Genomic DNA, 15,973 nt, shown 5'->3' with positions numbered 1-15,973 from the left:
AGCCAGGTAATTCTTGTTTTGTTCACGTTTCCCTACCAATGAAGGATTAAATCAGGTGAAGAGGTGAAAAACAACCCGCTTAAGATCACTGTTCCAGATGGGCACACTCGCTGGCCACTGCTTTAACCTTGTTAGAGCCGACAGGCTTTGAATCTGATTAATCAAGGCTCATGCTGGCACAACGGGTCAAACCGTTGAGCTGCGGAACCAGAAGGTTGGCAGTTTGAATCCGCAGGACTGGGCGAGCTCCTGCTGTTAGCCCCAGCTCCTGCCAACCTAGCAGTTGTGGCTGAGATGTTCTCTGATGATGAGGATGGGATTCAGATTCCTGGCTCTTTTTCTGTGCCTCAGATCTCTGGGCCTACTTCTAGGTCTTTTTCTGAGGTTCCACAGACAGTGCAGAGTCAACACAGCGGTTCTCAGAAGAAAGGAATTTTAACGAAGAAGATAGCGAACAAGGAGATAGCGAACAGGTGGGGAGGCATTTGCCTCCTTCCCATGCTGATACTGAAAGTGCAGAAAGCCTTGATAGTGACTTGACCCGGCAAGCTCGTCTTGATTGGCTGGCAGACGAGAACCCAGCTCGGGGAAAGGTCATTGCAATGCTTTCATGTTGGTGAGAGCATAATGTTTTCATGTTAGAAAGGTATTTAGGCTTCTTGCAAATGGAGGGAGAGCGTCAGTTCAATGTAGCTTATTAGCCTGAAAGCTTCATGGAATAACCAATCAATATCAATAAAAACAGATATCAATTTGAGTCTCCTAATTAAAAGCTTTATCCAATAACAGTCGTTCTGTTTTTCTCCGTGTCTGTTATATTGTGTCTGCAAACGCTTGCTGAAAGAGCCACGTCTTGAACTGCTTTCAAAATGTTAAAATAATAATAATAATAATAATAATAATAATAAACTTTATTTATACCCTGCCACCACCTCCCCAAGGGACTCGGAGCGGCTTACATGAGGCCAAGCCCAACAACACATCAAAGACAACAAGCAATAATAAAATAACAAGCAATAAACAAAATAAACAATACAATTAATATAACTCAAAAGTAGACAATAACACACAAGAATTTAAAAACCTATGGCTGGGCCAAATGTAATAGTTAAAACTTTAAAAATAAATGCTGGACATAAACAGGGTTAAAAGGGAAGGGGCCAATATAATAGATCTAGGAAGGGCGTTCCATAACCTACTGTATAGACTACTGCAACACACTCTACGTGGGGTTACCTTTGAAGACAGTTCAGAAGCTTCAAATGGTCCAACGGGCGGCAGCCAGGTTATTGATTTATTTATTTACTTCATTTATATACCGCTTTTCTCAGCCCTCAGGCGACTCAAAGCGGTTAACAACAGCAAAATTCAATGCAAAACATCATAAAACGATTATGGGACAGTTAAAACAATAGCATCATCAACTATTAAACATCAATATAACAATCATTAGCGTCTCATCAGTAAAATCAGAATCCAATCTCATCATCCGTTAATCCGTGTTCCTATATTCATTACACTGCTTAATTGAATGCTTGTTCGAACAGCTAGGTCTTCACTTTCCTCCAAAACGCCAATAGGGATGGGGCCGATCTGATATCTATAGGAAGAGCGTTTCACAGCCGTGGGGCCACTACTGAGAAGGCCCTGTCTCTCGTTCCCGCCAGGCGCTCCTGTGATGCAGGCGGGACTGAGAGCTGGGCCTCCCCAAGTAATCTTAATGTCCTAGTTGACTAGATTCACACTAACGGGAGTGGTGCTCAGGTAGCACAAAACTCCTCTGTTGTGCCAGCTCCACTGGCTGCCACTCTGCTACCGAGCCCAGCTTACCTGTCCGAACGTATTTCACTTTATGAACCATATAGGACTTTAAGATCGTCTGAGGAGGCCCTGCTCTCAGTCACGATTTCTTCGCAGATGTGTTTGGCGGGAATGAGAGACAGGGCCTTCTCAGTGGTGGCCCCTCGCCCTTCTCAGGGATATTAGATCGGCCCCCTCACTCTTAACATTTCGCAAAAAAGTTAATACCTGACTCTACTACAACAAGATCACTCCATATTTTTAAAAGGCCTCTCCCAGGTCTACAATTTATTTATTTATTTATTTGCAATATTTATAGCCCACCTTTCTCAGCCATACAGCAACTCAAGGCGGGTTACAGACTGGCACAGTTCATAAAAGTGCCATTAAAAACAATCAACATTACAATATAAAACATAAATAAAAACTGTATAGCATATAATTATCAGTGTCATCTTGTTAAAAATGTTATCCAATAACATCGTTTGGCCATTCCATCTTCATCATTCATAGTTCCGTGTTATCTATTCCGCTGCATTCTCAAAAGCTTGGTCAAAGAGGCAGGTCTTTACTTTTTTCTTGGAAAGTCAGGAAGGAGGGGGGCGATCTAAGATCCCTGGGGAGGGAGTTATATAGCTGGGGGCCACCACAGAGAAGGCTCTGTCCTTCGTCTCTGCAAATCGCACATATGAGGCAGGCGGGATTGAGAGCAGGGCCTCCTCAGACGATCTTAAGCTACTACATGGTTCATAGGAGGAGATACATTCGGACAGGTAAGCTGGGCCAGAATAGTTCAGGGCTTTATAGGTTAAAGCCAGCACTTTGAACTGTGCTTGGTAGCAAATTGGCATTCAGTGGAGTTGAGGCAACAGAGGACAGAGCACAGCTCCTGTTAGTAACCTGGCTGCCACACATTGGACCATTTGAAGCTTACAAACAGTCTTCAAAGGCAACCCCACGTAGAGCACATTGCAGAAATACAGTGTTTCTCAACCTGAGGGTCGGGACCCCTGTGGGGGTCGCGAGGGGGTGTCATGGGGTTTGCCAAAGACCATCAGAAAACATAGTATTTTCTGTTGGTCATGGGGATTCTGTGTGGGAAGTTTGGTCCAATTCTATCATTGGGGTTCAGAATGCTCTTTGATTGTGGGTGAACTATAAATCCCAACAACTACAACTCCCAAATGTCAAGGTCTATTTTTCCCAAACTCCACCAGTGTTCACATTTGGGTATATTGAGTTATTTGTGCCAAGTCCACCATTGTTTGAGTCCACAGTGCTCTCTGGGTGTAGGTGAACTACAACTCCAAAAACTCAAGATCAATGTCCACCAGACCCTCCCAGTATTTTCTCTTGGTCATGGGAATTCTGTGTGCCAAGTTTGATTCAATTCCATCATTGGTGGAGTTCAGAAGGCTCTTTGATTTTGGGTGAACTATACATCCCAGCAACTCCAACATTCCCAACTGACAAAATCAATCACCCCCATCAAACCAGTATTCAAATTTGAGCATATCGGGTATTTGAGATTTTAAAATACATCCTGCATATCAGATATTTACATTATGATTCATAACAGTAGCAAAATTACAGTTATGAAGTAGCAACAAAAATAATGTTATGGTTGGGGGTCACCACAACATGAGGAACTGTATTAGGGGGTCACAGGATTAGGAAGGTTGAGAAACACTGCAGTAATCTATTCAGGATGTAACAGGAGCGTGGACCACCGTGGCCAAGTCAAACTTCCCAAGGTATGGGCACAATGGGCCATAGGGGCAAAAAAACATGGCAAAGATGCACAAAGCACAGGAAAAGGACAACAATGACCAAATGGCTGGACAGAAAGACGCATGGTAATAGGAGAAAGATGAGTAGCTTTCACACAAGAGCATCCAGAAGCATTTTGTTGGCTGAGGCAATGAGCAAGATGGCCACCTTTTCCTCCATGTACAAAAGGAAAACAGGCAAACAATGAAACTTGCTCCAAGACTAGCAATGAAAGACTCAGAGGGAAATATTCACTTCTTTACACGGAAATAGATAGCGTAAAACCCAAAAGATCAGTTTTCAGAAGCAGGGCTGTATAAACTACTATTCAGCTTCACTTCTAGTCATCTTGCAAGGGTCACAAATCTTCAGGATCTGTCAAACCAAACGATGGAAATGTGTTTCCATGGTTTTTTATTTCTTTCTTAATGTCCACATCCATATTTATTTTCCCCTCCGGGGGCCTCCTTCAGAAAGAGAAAAGAGAAGCTTAGCCAGTTCTTCTAATGTAACGGAAAAGTCCAGATTGTATGATCCTTATCAGGTATGTGATTTACAAGCGCTGGAGCTGGGAGCGGGGAGGTCTACCCAGTCGCAAGCCACCGTATGTCAAGTCTGGAGGGGCTGTCCTTTGCCACTCGCGCCGTCCCCATCCAGATCACAGTGCCGAGCCGGGGTGCCCCCTGCCCACGCTGTAAATGTGACCATTAAAGTGTTTGTTTTAATTCTGACCTCAGAGTCACAGCTAATAAACAAGAAAGGCAGTGGGAAATTGAAAAACAAACTCAATGCAGCTGTCGGACTGGCTGGGTCACAACAACATTTAACTGCATCCTTTAATTTCAGGTTCTATGAATAGATCCCATACACTGTACGCGGCATGCCAAGCAGCAAAAGGAGCTGCCATTTCCCCCCTCACTAACTCTGGGTTGAACGTGCCGAAATCACAGCACATTAAACATGTATTCCTCTGGATTCTCCTGTTGCCAGTAAAGGTTGAACTACCTGGGTGAGAGGGGGGCATTTTCAAAGCAATCTCTCTCAAGGACCCCTCTAACTTAACCAACCAGTGGTAGGAGTACAGTACTTCATACAAGGGTTGAAGGAATGCCTTCACCTTCGTAACTCCTCAACAAATGGCAGTACTGGTATGGGGCAGGTATTGGCTTGTTCAGTAGACTCTTCTCTACAGTTCCATTTTGGTGGGAAGCCTTAGCATTGAACGGTTGTGTTGTTAAAGTGAAAAGTAATGCCTCCAACTTCGTAACTCCTCAACAGAGGGCAGTACTGGTATGTGGCAGGTACTGGCTTGTTCAGTAGACTTTCCTCTACAGTTCCATTTTGGTGGGAAGCCTTAGCATTGAACAGTTGTGTTGTTAAAGTGAAAAGTAATGCCTTCACCTTCGTAACTCCTCGACAGTTGGCAGTACTGGTATGGGGCAGGTACTAGCTTGTTCAGTAGACTCTCCTCTACAGTTCCATTTTGGTGGGAAGTGTTAGCATTGAACGGTTGTGTTGTTAAAGTAAAAAGTAATGCCTCCACCTTCGTAACTCCTCAACAGATGGCAGTACTGGTATGCGGCAGGTACTGGCTTGTTCAGTAGACTCTCCTCTACAGTTCCATTTTGGGGGGAAGCCTTAGCATTGAACGGTTGTGTTGTTAAAGTGAAAAGTAATGCCTCCACCTTCGTACCTCCTCAACAGATGGCAGTACTGTTATAGGGCAGATACTGACTTGTTCAGTAGACTCTCCTCTACAGTTACATTTTGGCGGGAAGCCTTAATATTGAATGGTTGTGTGGTTGAAGTATGGAACCTTGTGCAGACGGTCAGTCAATGCAACTTAAGCGGTGTGCAGTCATTGAATTCTTGACAGCAGAAGGTGTCACCCCAAAGGAAATTTATCAGAGAATGCAAGCTGCTTATGGTGATTGTGTGGATGTGAGTACTGTGCATCGTTGGACGAGTAAGTTTAAAGATGTTGAGGTGGGAACATCTGACTTGCGTGGCAAACAAAAGTTGGACATCCTGTGACAGCAACTACCGACGATCAGGACAATCGTCGTATCGTTCAGAGAGAAATTTCAAGCATAATCAGCATTTCACAAGAACGTGTGGTTCACATCATTCCTTTGCTTGGATATCGGAAGATCTGTGCACGATGGGTATCCACCATGAGAAAACTGTGGGACGCTGGTTGCAGAAACAGTGTCGACTTACTCATCTAAATGAAGGTGGAGGCATTACTTTTCATTTAACCCTTGTAAACGGATAAAATCAGAAGAAAAAAAACTGGAAATTCTCAATGTCCAGGGAAATTTTTGCCCTTCTGGATGAACCTTGATTCCCTGCCCAAGCCATAGCTCTGCCAGGCTCAGTCCCTGGCATCTGCACTTCAAAACAAGTTGTGGCAACAGAGTGTCGGCTTCTTCTGTGATGGCTTCAGAAAACTTGTTCATCGTTGGCAGAAATGTATCCAATTGTCCGGTGATTATGTGGAAAATCTGTGGTAGTGGTAGTTAAAGAGCACATTCTAAGGATGATTTCTGCGTTTGATTTATTAAAATATTCCCATCCAAATCCAAGTAACGAAGGTGGAGGCATTACTTTTCATTCAACCCTCACAATTCCCCTTAGACTGGTGTCTCTCAACCTGGGGTAGAGACATATTTCTGATGGTCTTAGGAACCCTTTTGGCAGAGAAGGCTGCCAGATCTTTCCACCTCTCCTTCTCTTCCTTTTTGATGTTGGTGAACTACAACTCCCAGAATTCAAATACTGCCCCCCTCCCCATTCAATCCCACCAGTATTCAATGTTGGCCACGTAGGCAGTGTGCCAAGTTTGGTGCAGATCCATTGTGGGTTGGGTCAAGATTGTAGGAGAACTATACATCCCAGCAACTACAACTCCCAAATGTCAAGATCTATTTTCCCCAAACTCCAACAATGTTCACATTTGGGCATATTGAGTATTTGTGCCAAGTTTGGTCCAGATTTATCATTGTTTGAGTCCACATTGGTCTCTGGATGTAGGTGAACTACAAGTCCAAAACTCAAGGTCAATGCCCACCAAACCCTTATAGTATTTTCTGTTGGTCATGGGAGTTCTGTGTGCCAAGTTTGCTTCAATTCCATCATTGGTGGAGTTCACAATGCTCTTTCAAATCCTGATCTGTTTATGTGTTTAATGAGGGTCTCAGTTTTTCCATCCCAGTTCTGCATCATACTTCATACGAGGGATGAATGAGAAGTAATGCCTCCACCTTCGTTACTTGGGGTTGGATAGGAATATTTTAATAAATCAAAAGCAGAAATAATCCTTAGAATGTGCTCTTTAACTACCACTATTCACTTTTCCACATAATCCCCAGACAATTAGATACATTTCTGCCAACGATGAACAAGTTTTCTGAAGCCGTCACGGAAGAAGTCTGTGTGCTTTCATTTCAGGCGTCAGCACCCTGGGTACCCATCATGCACACATCTTCCGATAGCTAAGCAAAGTAATAATGTGACCCACACATTCTTGTGAAATGCTGATTATGGTTCAATTCCATCGTTGGTGGAGTTCAGAATGCTCTTTGATTGTAGGTGAACTATAAATCCCAGCAACTACAACTCCCAAATGACAAAATCAATCCCTCCTCCAATCCCACCAGTATTCAAATGCGGGTGTATTGGGTATTTGTGCCAAATTTGGTCCAGTGAATGAAAATACATCTTGCATATCAGATATTTACATTACGATTCATAACAGCAAAATCACAATTATGAAGTAGCAATGAAAATAATGTTATAGTTGGGGGTCCCCCCAACCTGAGGAACTGTATTAAGGGGTCGCAGCTTTAGGAAGGTTGAGAAACACTGCCTTAGATTGCAGGTGAGAGGCCAAGCTATGAGTATCTTACTTAGGACTGTTTAGTCCGTGGACAATGTGAGATTTCGGGGCTCACAATCTTTGCTCGTATTACACCAGGCTGCCGTCTCTTTGCATATCAGGCATAAAAAGGTAGCCTTTATATCCCTGTTTTATTGACTTCTGAAAACGAGATGGAATACCTTTTTAACAAGTAGCTCCACTACTTTTAAGAGCCCTATTATACAGCCTATGAAAATAGTTTTGCAGGGCCTATATAATTGCTAACAGCTAAGTGCTAATGGCATTATATAAACAAGCTTCAATGTGGCCTATTCATAAATGCTCCGGCACCCGGGTCAGTCTCCACCGCACAAAGTCAAAGGAATAAGGGCAACAAAGAATGGCCTTGGAATAAACAGATGACGGCGAAAATGGCACGAAAGTGCTGCTAATTGCCTTTTGTGTGAATCATATCATGGGATATGATTTCCTACAAACTAAACGAAACTTTGGAAGTTACAGCACAAAGTTGTGATCTCTATCATAAGGAACAATCTTTGTGAAAGCAATTCCTCTCTTAGACCAAATGCCCCAATTTCCTGGCATCGGCACTAAGGGAAAGTCTCCCACAATGCAGAGAAAAGGGCCCTTGGGGTATTAGTAAGCAATTATATCAACTGGGTTGTTGTAATAGTTCCAATAGACCTCACTACCTCTGAGGATGCTTGCCATAGATGCAGGCGAAAAGTCAGGAGAAAATGCTTCTAGAACATGGCCATATAGCCCAAAAAACCTACAACAACCCAGTGAAAGCCTTCGACAATACATTAATTACACCAACTACCTGCCCTCTTTTCTCTCTATCTCAATGTGTGAATATTCCAAACTAAGAGGGTTGGATGAAAAGTAATGCCTCCACCTTCATAACTCCTCAGCAGATGACAGGACTGGTATGTGGCAGGTACTGGTTTGTTCAGTAGACGCTCCTTTACAGTTCCCTGGTGCCCCGGTGACGCAGTGGGTTAAAGCCCTGTGCGGCAGGACTGAAGACCGACAGGTTGCAGGTTCAAATCCGGGGAGAGGCAGATGAGCTCCCTCTATCAGCTCCAGCTCCTCATGCGGGGACATGATAAAAGCCTCCCAAAAGGATGATAAAACATCAAAATCATCCGGGCGTCCCCTGGGCAACGTCCTTGCAGACGGCCAATTCTCTCACAACAGGATGCTCCTGACACGAACAAAAAAAAAAGTTCCATTTTGGCAGGAAGCATTAGCATTGAATTGTTGTGTTGTTAAAGTGAAAAGTAATGCCTCCACCTTCATAACTCCTCAACAAATGGCAGTACTGGTATGCGGCAGGTACTGGCTTGTTCAGTAGACTCTCCTTTACAGTTCCATTTTGGCAGGAAGCATTAGCATTGAACGGTTGGGTTGTTAAAGTGAAAAGTAATGCCTCCACCTTCATAACTCCTCAGCAGATGGCAGTACTAGTATGCAGCAGGTACTGGCTTGTTCAGTAGACTCTCCTCTACAGTTCCATTTGGCGGGAAGCCTTAGCGTTGACCGGTTTTGTTGTTAAAGTGCGAAGTATGGAACCCTGTGCAGACGGTTGGTCAATGCGACTTAAGTGGTGTGCAGTCATTGAATTCTTGACAGCAGAAGGTGTCACCCCAAAGGAGATGCAGCAGAGAATGCAAGCTGTTTATGGTGATTGTATTGATGTGAGTACTGTGTGTCGTCGGGCGAGTAAGTTTAAAGATGTTGAGGTGGGAACATCTGACTTGCATGACAAAGAATGGAAAACAGAATGCTGGTGGGTAGGAAAAGAGATTGAAAGATGGGCTAAAAGTCAACCTTAAAAATTCTGGCATAGACACTGAGAACTGGGAAGCCCTGGCCCTTGAGCACTCTAGCTGGAGATCAGCTGTGACCAGCAGTGCTGTAGAATTTGAAAAGGCAGGAATGGAGAGCAAAAGAGAGAAACGTGCCAAGAGGATGGCACGTCAAGAAAAACCCTGACCAGGACTGCCTTCCACAGTCACCTACGTACCCACCATCTGAGCTCTGCGAGTGCAGTATCTTACTCATTTAACGAGTGAAGACAATCCTACTCGTTCAATGAGGGATTGCCTAAGTAAGTAAGAACTGTACAAATGAGAGCAGGAGTTTGGGCGATAGGTTCCAGCCTTTGGACCAGGCCCTACCTGTGCCACCCTCGCGTCTCCTAAGGAAGGTCCTCCCTCTCAATTGTAAACCGGGTGTAACTATAGAGAATTCCCAGAACTGCAGATCACATAAAACCAATCTTCTATTAAACCACTTGTGGTGGAAACAGATGGGACAGGAATAATTGGTTTAATAACTTGTGGAGTTATTAGCTCAGCAGCTTGCTCAATTCCAACCGAAAGGGGAAGATGTCTTTAATAAGAGTCCGCTCAATAACACTGGAGTCACTCGCTCAGCTCCTAGGGACTGGAGTCTAGACAAATCACCAGTTTAGTCTAGTCTGGCTTAAGATGGAGCAATTGATTCGGCCGAATAACAATCTAATCCTTTCCCTCCTCCTCTTGTTATGAAGATTACACACACTCAGAGTTCCTGGCAGACCGTCATGTACAACATTAAGAGCTTGGAGGCCAATTCATAAACATCTTAATCATCCAGCCCCCTATGGTGGAGATTCCTTCCGTCTCCAACGACCTCCCAAACTGTGTGTAGTCCGAGGCGCCTTCACTCCGAGGAGTGCTCGCGGATTTACGTTTACGGGTCAGATGTGTTTTCATCAGGGTCACTGTCACATCCGTGATGTTTGTAAACTGTTTGGGCCTATTTAAATAACGGAGATGATTCAAGACTCAATCCTTTCTCGTGAAACTTTTACTGGGAGAAAATCTGGTGGGAAGGGGTCTAGATGGAATCTGATAGACGAGGATCCAAATCACCTTTGGACTTTGTAGTGCCATTTCTTAAGGTTGGCTCCACATCTCGTGGTGCCGGAGTGCCGTCTGTTCAGCGCCTTCCAAGTCGCACAGTTTTCTGTGTGTCCAGGAGAGAGTCTCTCAATTCTGGGTTTTAGCCTGCCACTTCTGGACTCTTGCTTGCTGAGGTGTTCCAGCAAGTTTTTCTGTAGATCTTAGGAAACTATTTCTTGATTTAAGTTGTTGGCGTGCTGGCTGATATCCAAACAGGGGATGGGCCCGAGATGTCACTGCGAGTGTGGAGAAGATCAAACCACAGACCACCTACTACAATACAAATTGAGCCCTGCCACATGCACAATGGAGGACCTTCTTATAGCAACACCACAGGCACTCCAAGTAGCCAGCTACTGGTCAAAGGACATTTAATAGAATGCCAAATTTGCAAACTTTGTGTGAGGATACCTGCCATATATATGGGCAAAACATCAGGAGAGAATGCTTCTAGAACATAGCCAGACAGCCCAAAAAACCTACAACAACCCAGAGCTCACAACCTTTGCAGACGCCTGCCATAGATAAGGGCTAAACATCAGGAGAGAATGCTTGTAGAACATGGCCAGACAGCCCAAAAAAACCTACAACAACGCAGACCTCACAATCTCTGCAAATGCCTGCCATAGATATGGGTGAAACATCAGGAGGGAATGCTTCTAGAACATGGCCATATAGCCTGAAAAACCTACAACAACCCAGAGCTAACAACCTCTACAGATGACTGCCATAGATATGGCCAAAACATCAGGAGATAATGCTTCTAGAACATAGCCAGACAGCTCAAAAAACCTACAACAATGCAGATCTCACAACCTCTGCAGGTGCTTGCCATAGATGTAGGCGAAACATCAGGAGAGAATGCTTGTAGAACATGGCCAGACAGCCCAAAAAACCTACAACAACCCAGACCTCACAACCTCTGCAGGTGCTTGCCATAGATGAAGGCGAAACATCAGGAGGGAATGCTTCTGGAGCATGGCCATACAGCCCAAAAAACCTACAACAACGCAGACCTCACAACCTCTGAAGCTGCCTGCCATAGATATGGGCAAAACGTCAGGAGAGAATGCTTCTAGAACATGGCCATATAGCCTGAAAAACCTACAACAACCCAGAGCTCACAACCTCTGCAGGTGCCTGCCATAGATGTGGGTGAAACATCAGGAGAGAATGCTCCTGGAACATGGCCATACAACCCGAAAAACCCACAACAATCCAGACCTCACAACTTCTGCAAATGCCTGTCATAGATATGGGCAAAACGTCAGGAGAGAATGCTTTTTTTTTTTTTTTTTGGTCGTGTCAGGAGTGACTTGAGAAACTGCAAGTCGCTTCTAGTGTGAGAGAATTGGCCGTCTGCAAGGATGTTGCCCAGGGGACACCTGGATGATTTGATGTTTTTATCATCCTTGTGGGAGGCTTCTCTCATGTCCCTGCATGAGGAGCTGGAGCTGATAGAGGGAGCTCATCCGCCTCTCCCCGGATTCGAACCTGCAGCCTGTTGGTCTTCAGTCCTGCTGGCACAGGAGTTTAACCCACTGTGCCACGGGGGGACAAAACGTCAGGAGATAATGCTGCTGGAACACAGCCACACAGCCCAGAAAACTCACAGCAACCCAGTGATTCTAGCCATGAAAGCCTTCAGCAACACAACTCCATTACCTTTAATGAATAATAATCAGGTTTGGTGAACTCTTTCTATTCAATCACTTGATGTACTGCAAGTGACTTACATACCTATGTGGTGACAAGTAAACAAGCCAAGGATAATGGAGAGAGTGGGAATTGTAACTTTCTGGAGTTTTATTAAGAAGGCTGGCGTCCATTTCTTCCAAAGGCGAGAAGTACTGCACCACCGACAGGCGCCAGGGATGGGCGATGCCACTGCAAACCCTTCAAAGAATCACTTCACAGCATGTATGGATGCTGTGACAAAATATAGCCCTTTCCCTGTCAAAAGCAGTAAGAGCAACAGGGCTCTGAACCATGTGCAGCTACTAAAGGAGTTCTGGCATAACAGATGGGCTGTCATCCCCAAGTCTGACTGGCCATCGAGATGGGACATCTATTCCGTTTTTGTGCTTTGAGATGTGATTTCATCCCGAAGCTCTTCAAGGCATTTTAATTCACTTTGGGGCTCATTAATTTAGGCAGGCGGAAGCTCTTGATCTTCCCCGGCCCCTTTTCACTGACCGCCGAGCAGTCAATCAAAAAGTTATTACTCCGTCATAAGAAGGATAATAAACAAAGTTACCCCGTCGACTGGACAGAATTGCGTGGACAGGATGCATCCGACTTGCCCACAAGCCTTTCTCAGCCGAAAGAAGGAAGGAGAGGGGCAAAGGTGCTCTCTTTGAGGCTTTAAATATGGTTTTCTGATAATCCCCCCCTTGCCACACTGAACGTGGAAAAGGAGGCTAACAAAGAAATCTGAGTTTTATTCTCCAGGTTAAACATTAAGTGCAAAAGGATAAGTGGGGTTAAGTCTCAGAGAAATATTTGCAGAAACCTCAAGAAATAAAATATTTGGAGGTGGGAGGAAGCCATTGTTTTAACTGAAAATCCAACGGATGAGGAAATCTCTCATTACCTTACTTTTCAGAAGCATTAATGTCTGTTCTCAATGGATATTGGTTGCAAGGTCTTGACCCAGAGCAGATGTAATGTAAGAGCTGTTCAGCGGTGGAACTCCCTACCCTGGAGTGTGATGGAGGCTCCTTCTACGGAGGCTTTTAAACAGAGACTGGATGGCCATCTGTTGGGGGTGCTTTGAACATACTTCTTGGCAGAAGGTTGGACTGGATGGCCCACGAGGTCTCTTCCCACTCTAGGATTCTATGAACTAGGTTTCCATAACACAAACAAAGAAATACATAGTAGCTTTACATGCAGCAACTTTCATGCTGGAGCTTTCTCACACGAGGCTTCTCTCACACTGAGGTTTACCTCACACTCCTCAAGATGACACTAGCTTTTTCCTGCTTCTTGGCAGGGGGTTGGACTGGATGGCCCATGAGGTCTCTTCCAACTCTAGGATTCTATGAACTAGGTTTCCACGCAAATAATACATAGTAGCTTTACATGCAGCAGTCTTCACCCTGGAGCTTTCACACACGATGCTTCTCTCATACTGAGGTTTACCTCACACTTCTCAGGATGACACCAGCTTTGGCCCATTAACTCTACCAGGCTTCAGCCTGCTCACTCTCTCCTCAAGACAACACTACCTTTTTCCTGCTTCTTGGCAGAATGGGGTTGGACTGGATGGCCCATGAGGTCTCTTCCCACTCTAGGATTCTATGAACTAGGTTTCCATAACACAAACAAACAAATGCATAGTAGCTTTACACGCAGCAGCCTTCACACTGGAGCTTTCTCACACGAGGCTTCTCTCACACTTCTCAGGATGAAACCAGCTTTGGCCCACTGACTCTAACAGGCTTCGGCCTGCTCACTCTCTCCTCAAGACTTTTTCCTGCTTCTTGGCAGAATGGGGTTGGACTGGATGGTCCACGAGGTCTCTTCCAACTCTATGATTCTATGAACTAGGTTTTCATAACACAAACAAACAAATACATAGGAGCTTTACACGCAGCAGCCTTCACAATGGAGCTTTCTCACACGAGGCTTCTCTCACATTGAGATTTACCTCACACTCCTCAGGATGACACGAGCTTTGGCCCACTAAATCTAACAGGCTTTGGCCTGCTCATTCTCTCCTCAAGACGACACTAGCTTTTTCCTGCTTCTTGGCAGAATGGGGTTGGACTGGATGGCCCACAAGGTGCCTTCCAACTCTAGGAGTCTATGATTCTAATGCTCTCAGTCTCCATGCATGGCTAAGTAATTGGGAGCGTATGTCACAAAAATTGAATATGCAGATTTGAGTAATGTGACTTTAATGATGTGTGGGAATGAATGGAAGGCTGGAAGGATGTATGGATGGAGTTAATAATTTTGGAGTCCCCAGTACAATATTAAGGCCTGCTATGACTAACTACCTGCTTGCTGGACTGTAATTAAAATTTGCTAATAACAACTGAAAAGTAAACTCTGATCAGAACTGTGACAATGGTTCTTTCAAGTTAAGGAAATATTTGCAACATTCCTTATGTAAAAAAGGAAGTCAACACAAGTCCTGTTTTTGTCAACACCAATCAAGAAGAGTCAATATCTGGCCAGGAAACAGATGAATCCAGGATGGAAGACATCTATCATTGATTTACAACTCTATGCTTTCCATAGACGAAGGTGAAACATCAGGAGAGAATGCTTCTAGAAGATGGACATATAGCTCAAAAAACCTACAACAACCCAATATTTATTTATTTATTTATTTGTTTGTTTGTTTGTTTATTTATTTATTTTACTGTATTTATATTCCACTCTTCTCACCCCAAAGGGACTCGGAGTGGCTTACACAATTTGGCACAATTCAATATTGCAATTCAACAATATACAAACAATACAATACATAAACAATGACACAAATAAAACATATAAGGATCATAAAACTTTGAAACATAGTACCTAGTCCTGCCATCATCCATTATGTTGCTACATTATGCCAGATCCATATTGCACTACCCAAACCAAGTTTTCGCCCTTTTTGTAAAGATCAGGAAGGAGGAGGCCAGTCTGATCTCACTGGGGAGGGAGTTCCATAGCCGAGGGGCCACCACTGAGAAGGCCCTGTCTCTCATCCCCACCAATCGTACCTGCGACGGAGGTGGGACCGAGAGCAGGGCCTCTCCAGAAAATCTTAACACCCTAGCAGATTCATAGGGAGAGATACATTCAGATAGGTAAGTTGGGCTGGAAACGTTGAGGGCATTATAGGTTAAAGCCAGCATTTTGAATTGTACTCAGTAGCAGACTGGCAACCAGTGGAGGGAGCATACAGGTTGTATGCATACAGGTTGTATGTATACAGGGAGCATACAGGTTGTATGCTACCTGTATGTTGCTCTGGTGAGAAGTCTGGTTGCAACCTGTTGGACCACTTGGACCTTCCAAACAGTCTTCAAAGGCAACCCCACATAGAGTGTGTTGCAGCAGTCTATTCGAGATGTAACAAGAGCATGGACTACTGTGGCCACATCTGACTTCCCAAGGTACAGGTGCAACTGGCACACAAGTTTTAACTGCAAAAGCACTCCTGGCCACCACAGAAACCTGAGGTTCCAGGCTCAGCGACGAATCCAGAACTTCCAAGATGCAAACCTGTGTCTTTAGAGGGAGTGCAACCCCACCTAGCACAGGCTATACCTTGTTCGGCCCTGCGACTGACCAGGAGTGCCTCTGTCTTGTCTGGGTTCAGTTTCAATTTGTTTGCCCTCATCCAGACCATCATAGCTGCCAAGCACCGGTTCAGGATCTGAACAGCCTCCTTAGCAGCAGGCGGAAAGCAGTGATAGAGTTGGACATCATCTGCGTACAGATGGCATCAAACCCCAAAACTCCTAATGATCTCTCTCACAGTGGCTTCATGTAAATGTTAAACAACATGGGGGGGGGGGGGGAGCAGTAGTGAACCCTGAGAGACACCACAGGACAAAGGCTGCGTAGC

The 15,973-nt window shown here is 44.6% G+C and overlaps 1 protein-coding gene across 3 annotated transcripts in view; it reads right to left on the bottom strand.

Annotated features, from left to right (window-relative positions):
* The window catches only part of BCAS3 (BCAS3 microtubule associated cell migration factor), a 549,518-nt gene that overhangs the window by 416,335 nt on the left and 117,210 nt on the right, over positions 1 to 15,973 (bottom strand). The window lies entirely within an intron of this gene.

Source organism: Anolis sagrei, chromosome 11 (genome assembly GCF_037176765.1).
Source record: "Anolis sagrei isolate rAnoSag1 chromosome 11, rAnoSag1.mat, whole genome shotgun sequence".
NCBI classification, from domain to species: domain Eukaryota; kingdom Metazoa; phylum Chordata; class Lepidosauria; order Squamata; family Dactyloidae; genus Anolis; species Anolis sagrei.
This window is presented reverse-complemented; position numbering and strand designations above follow the sequence as displayed.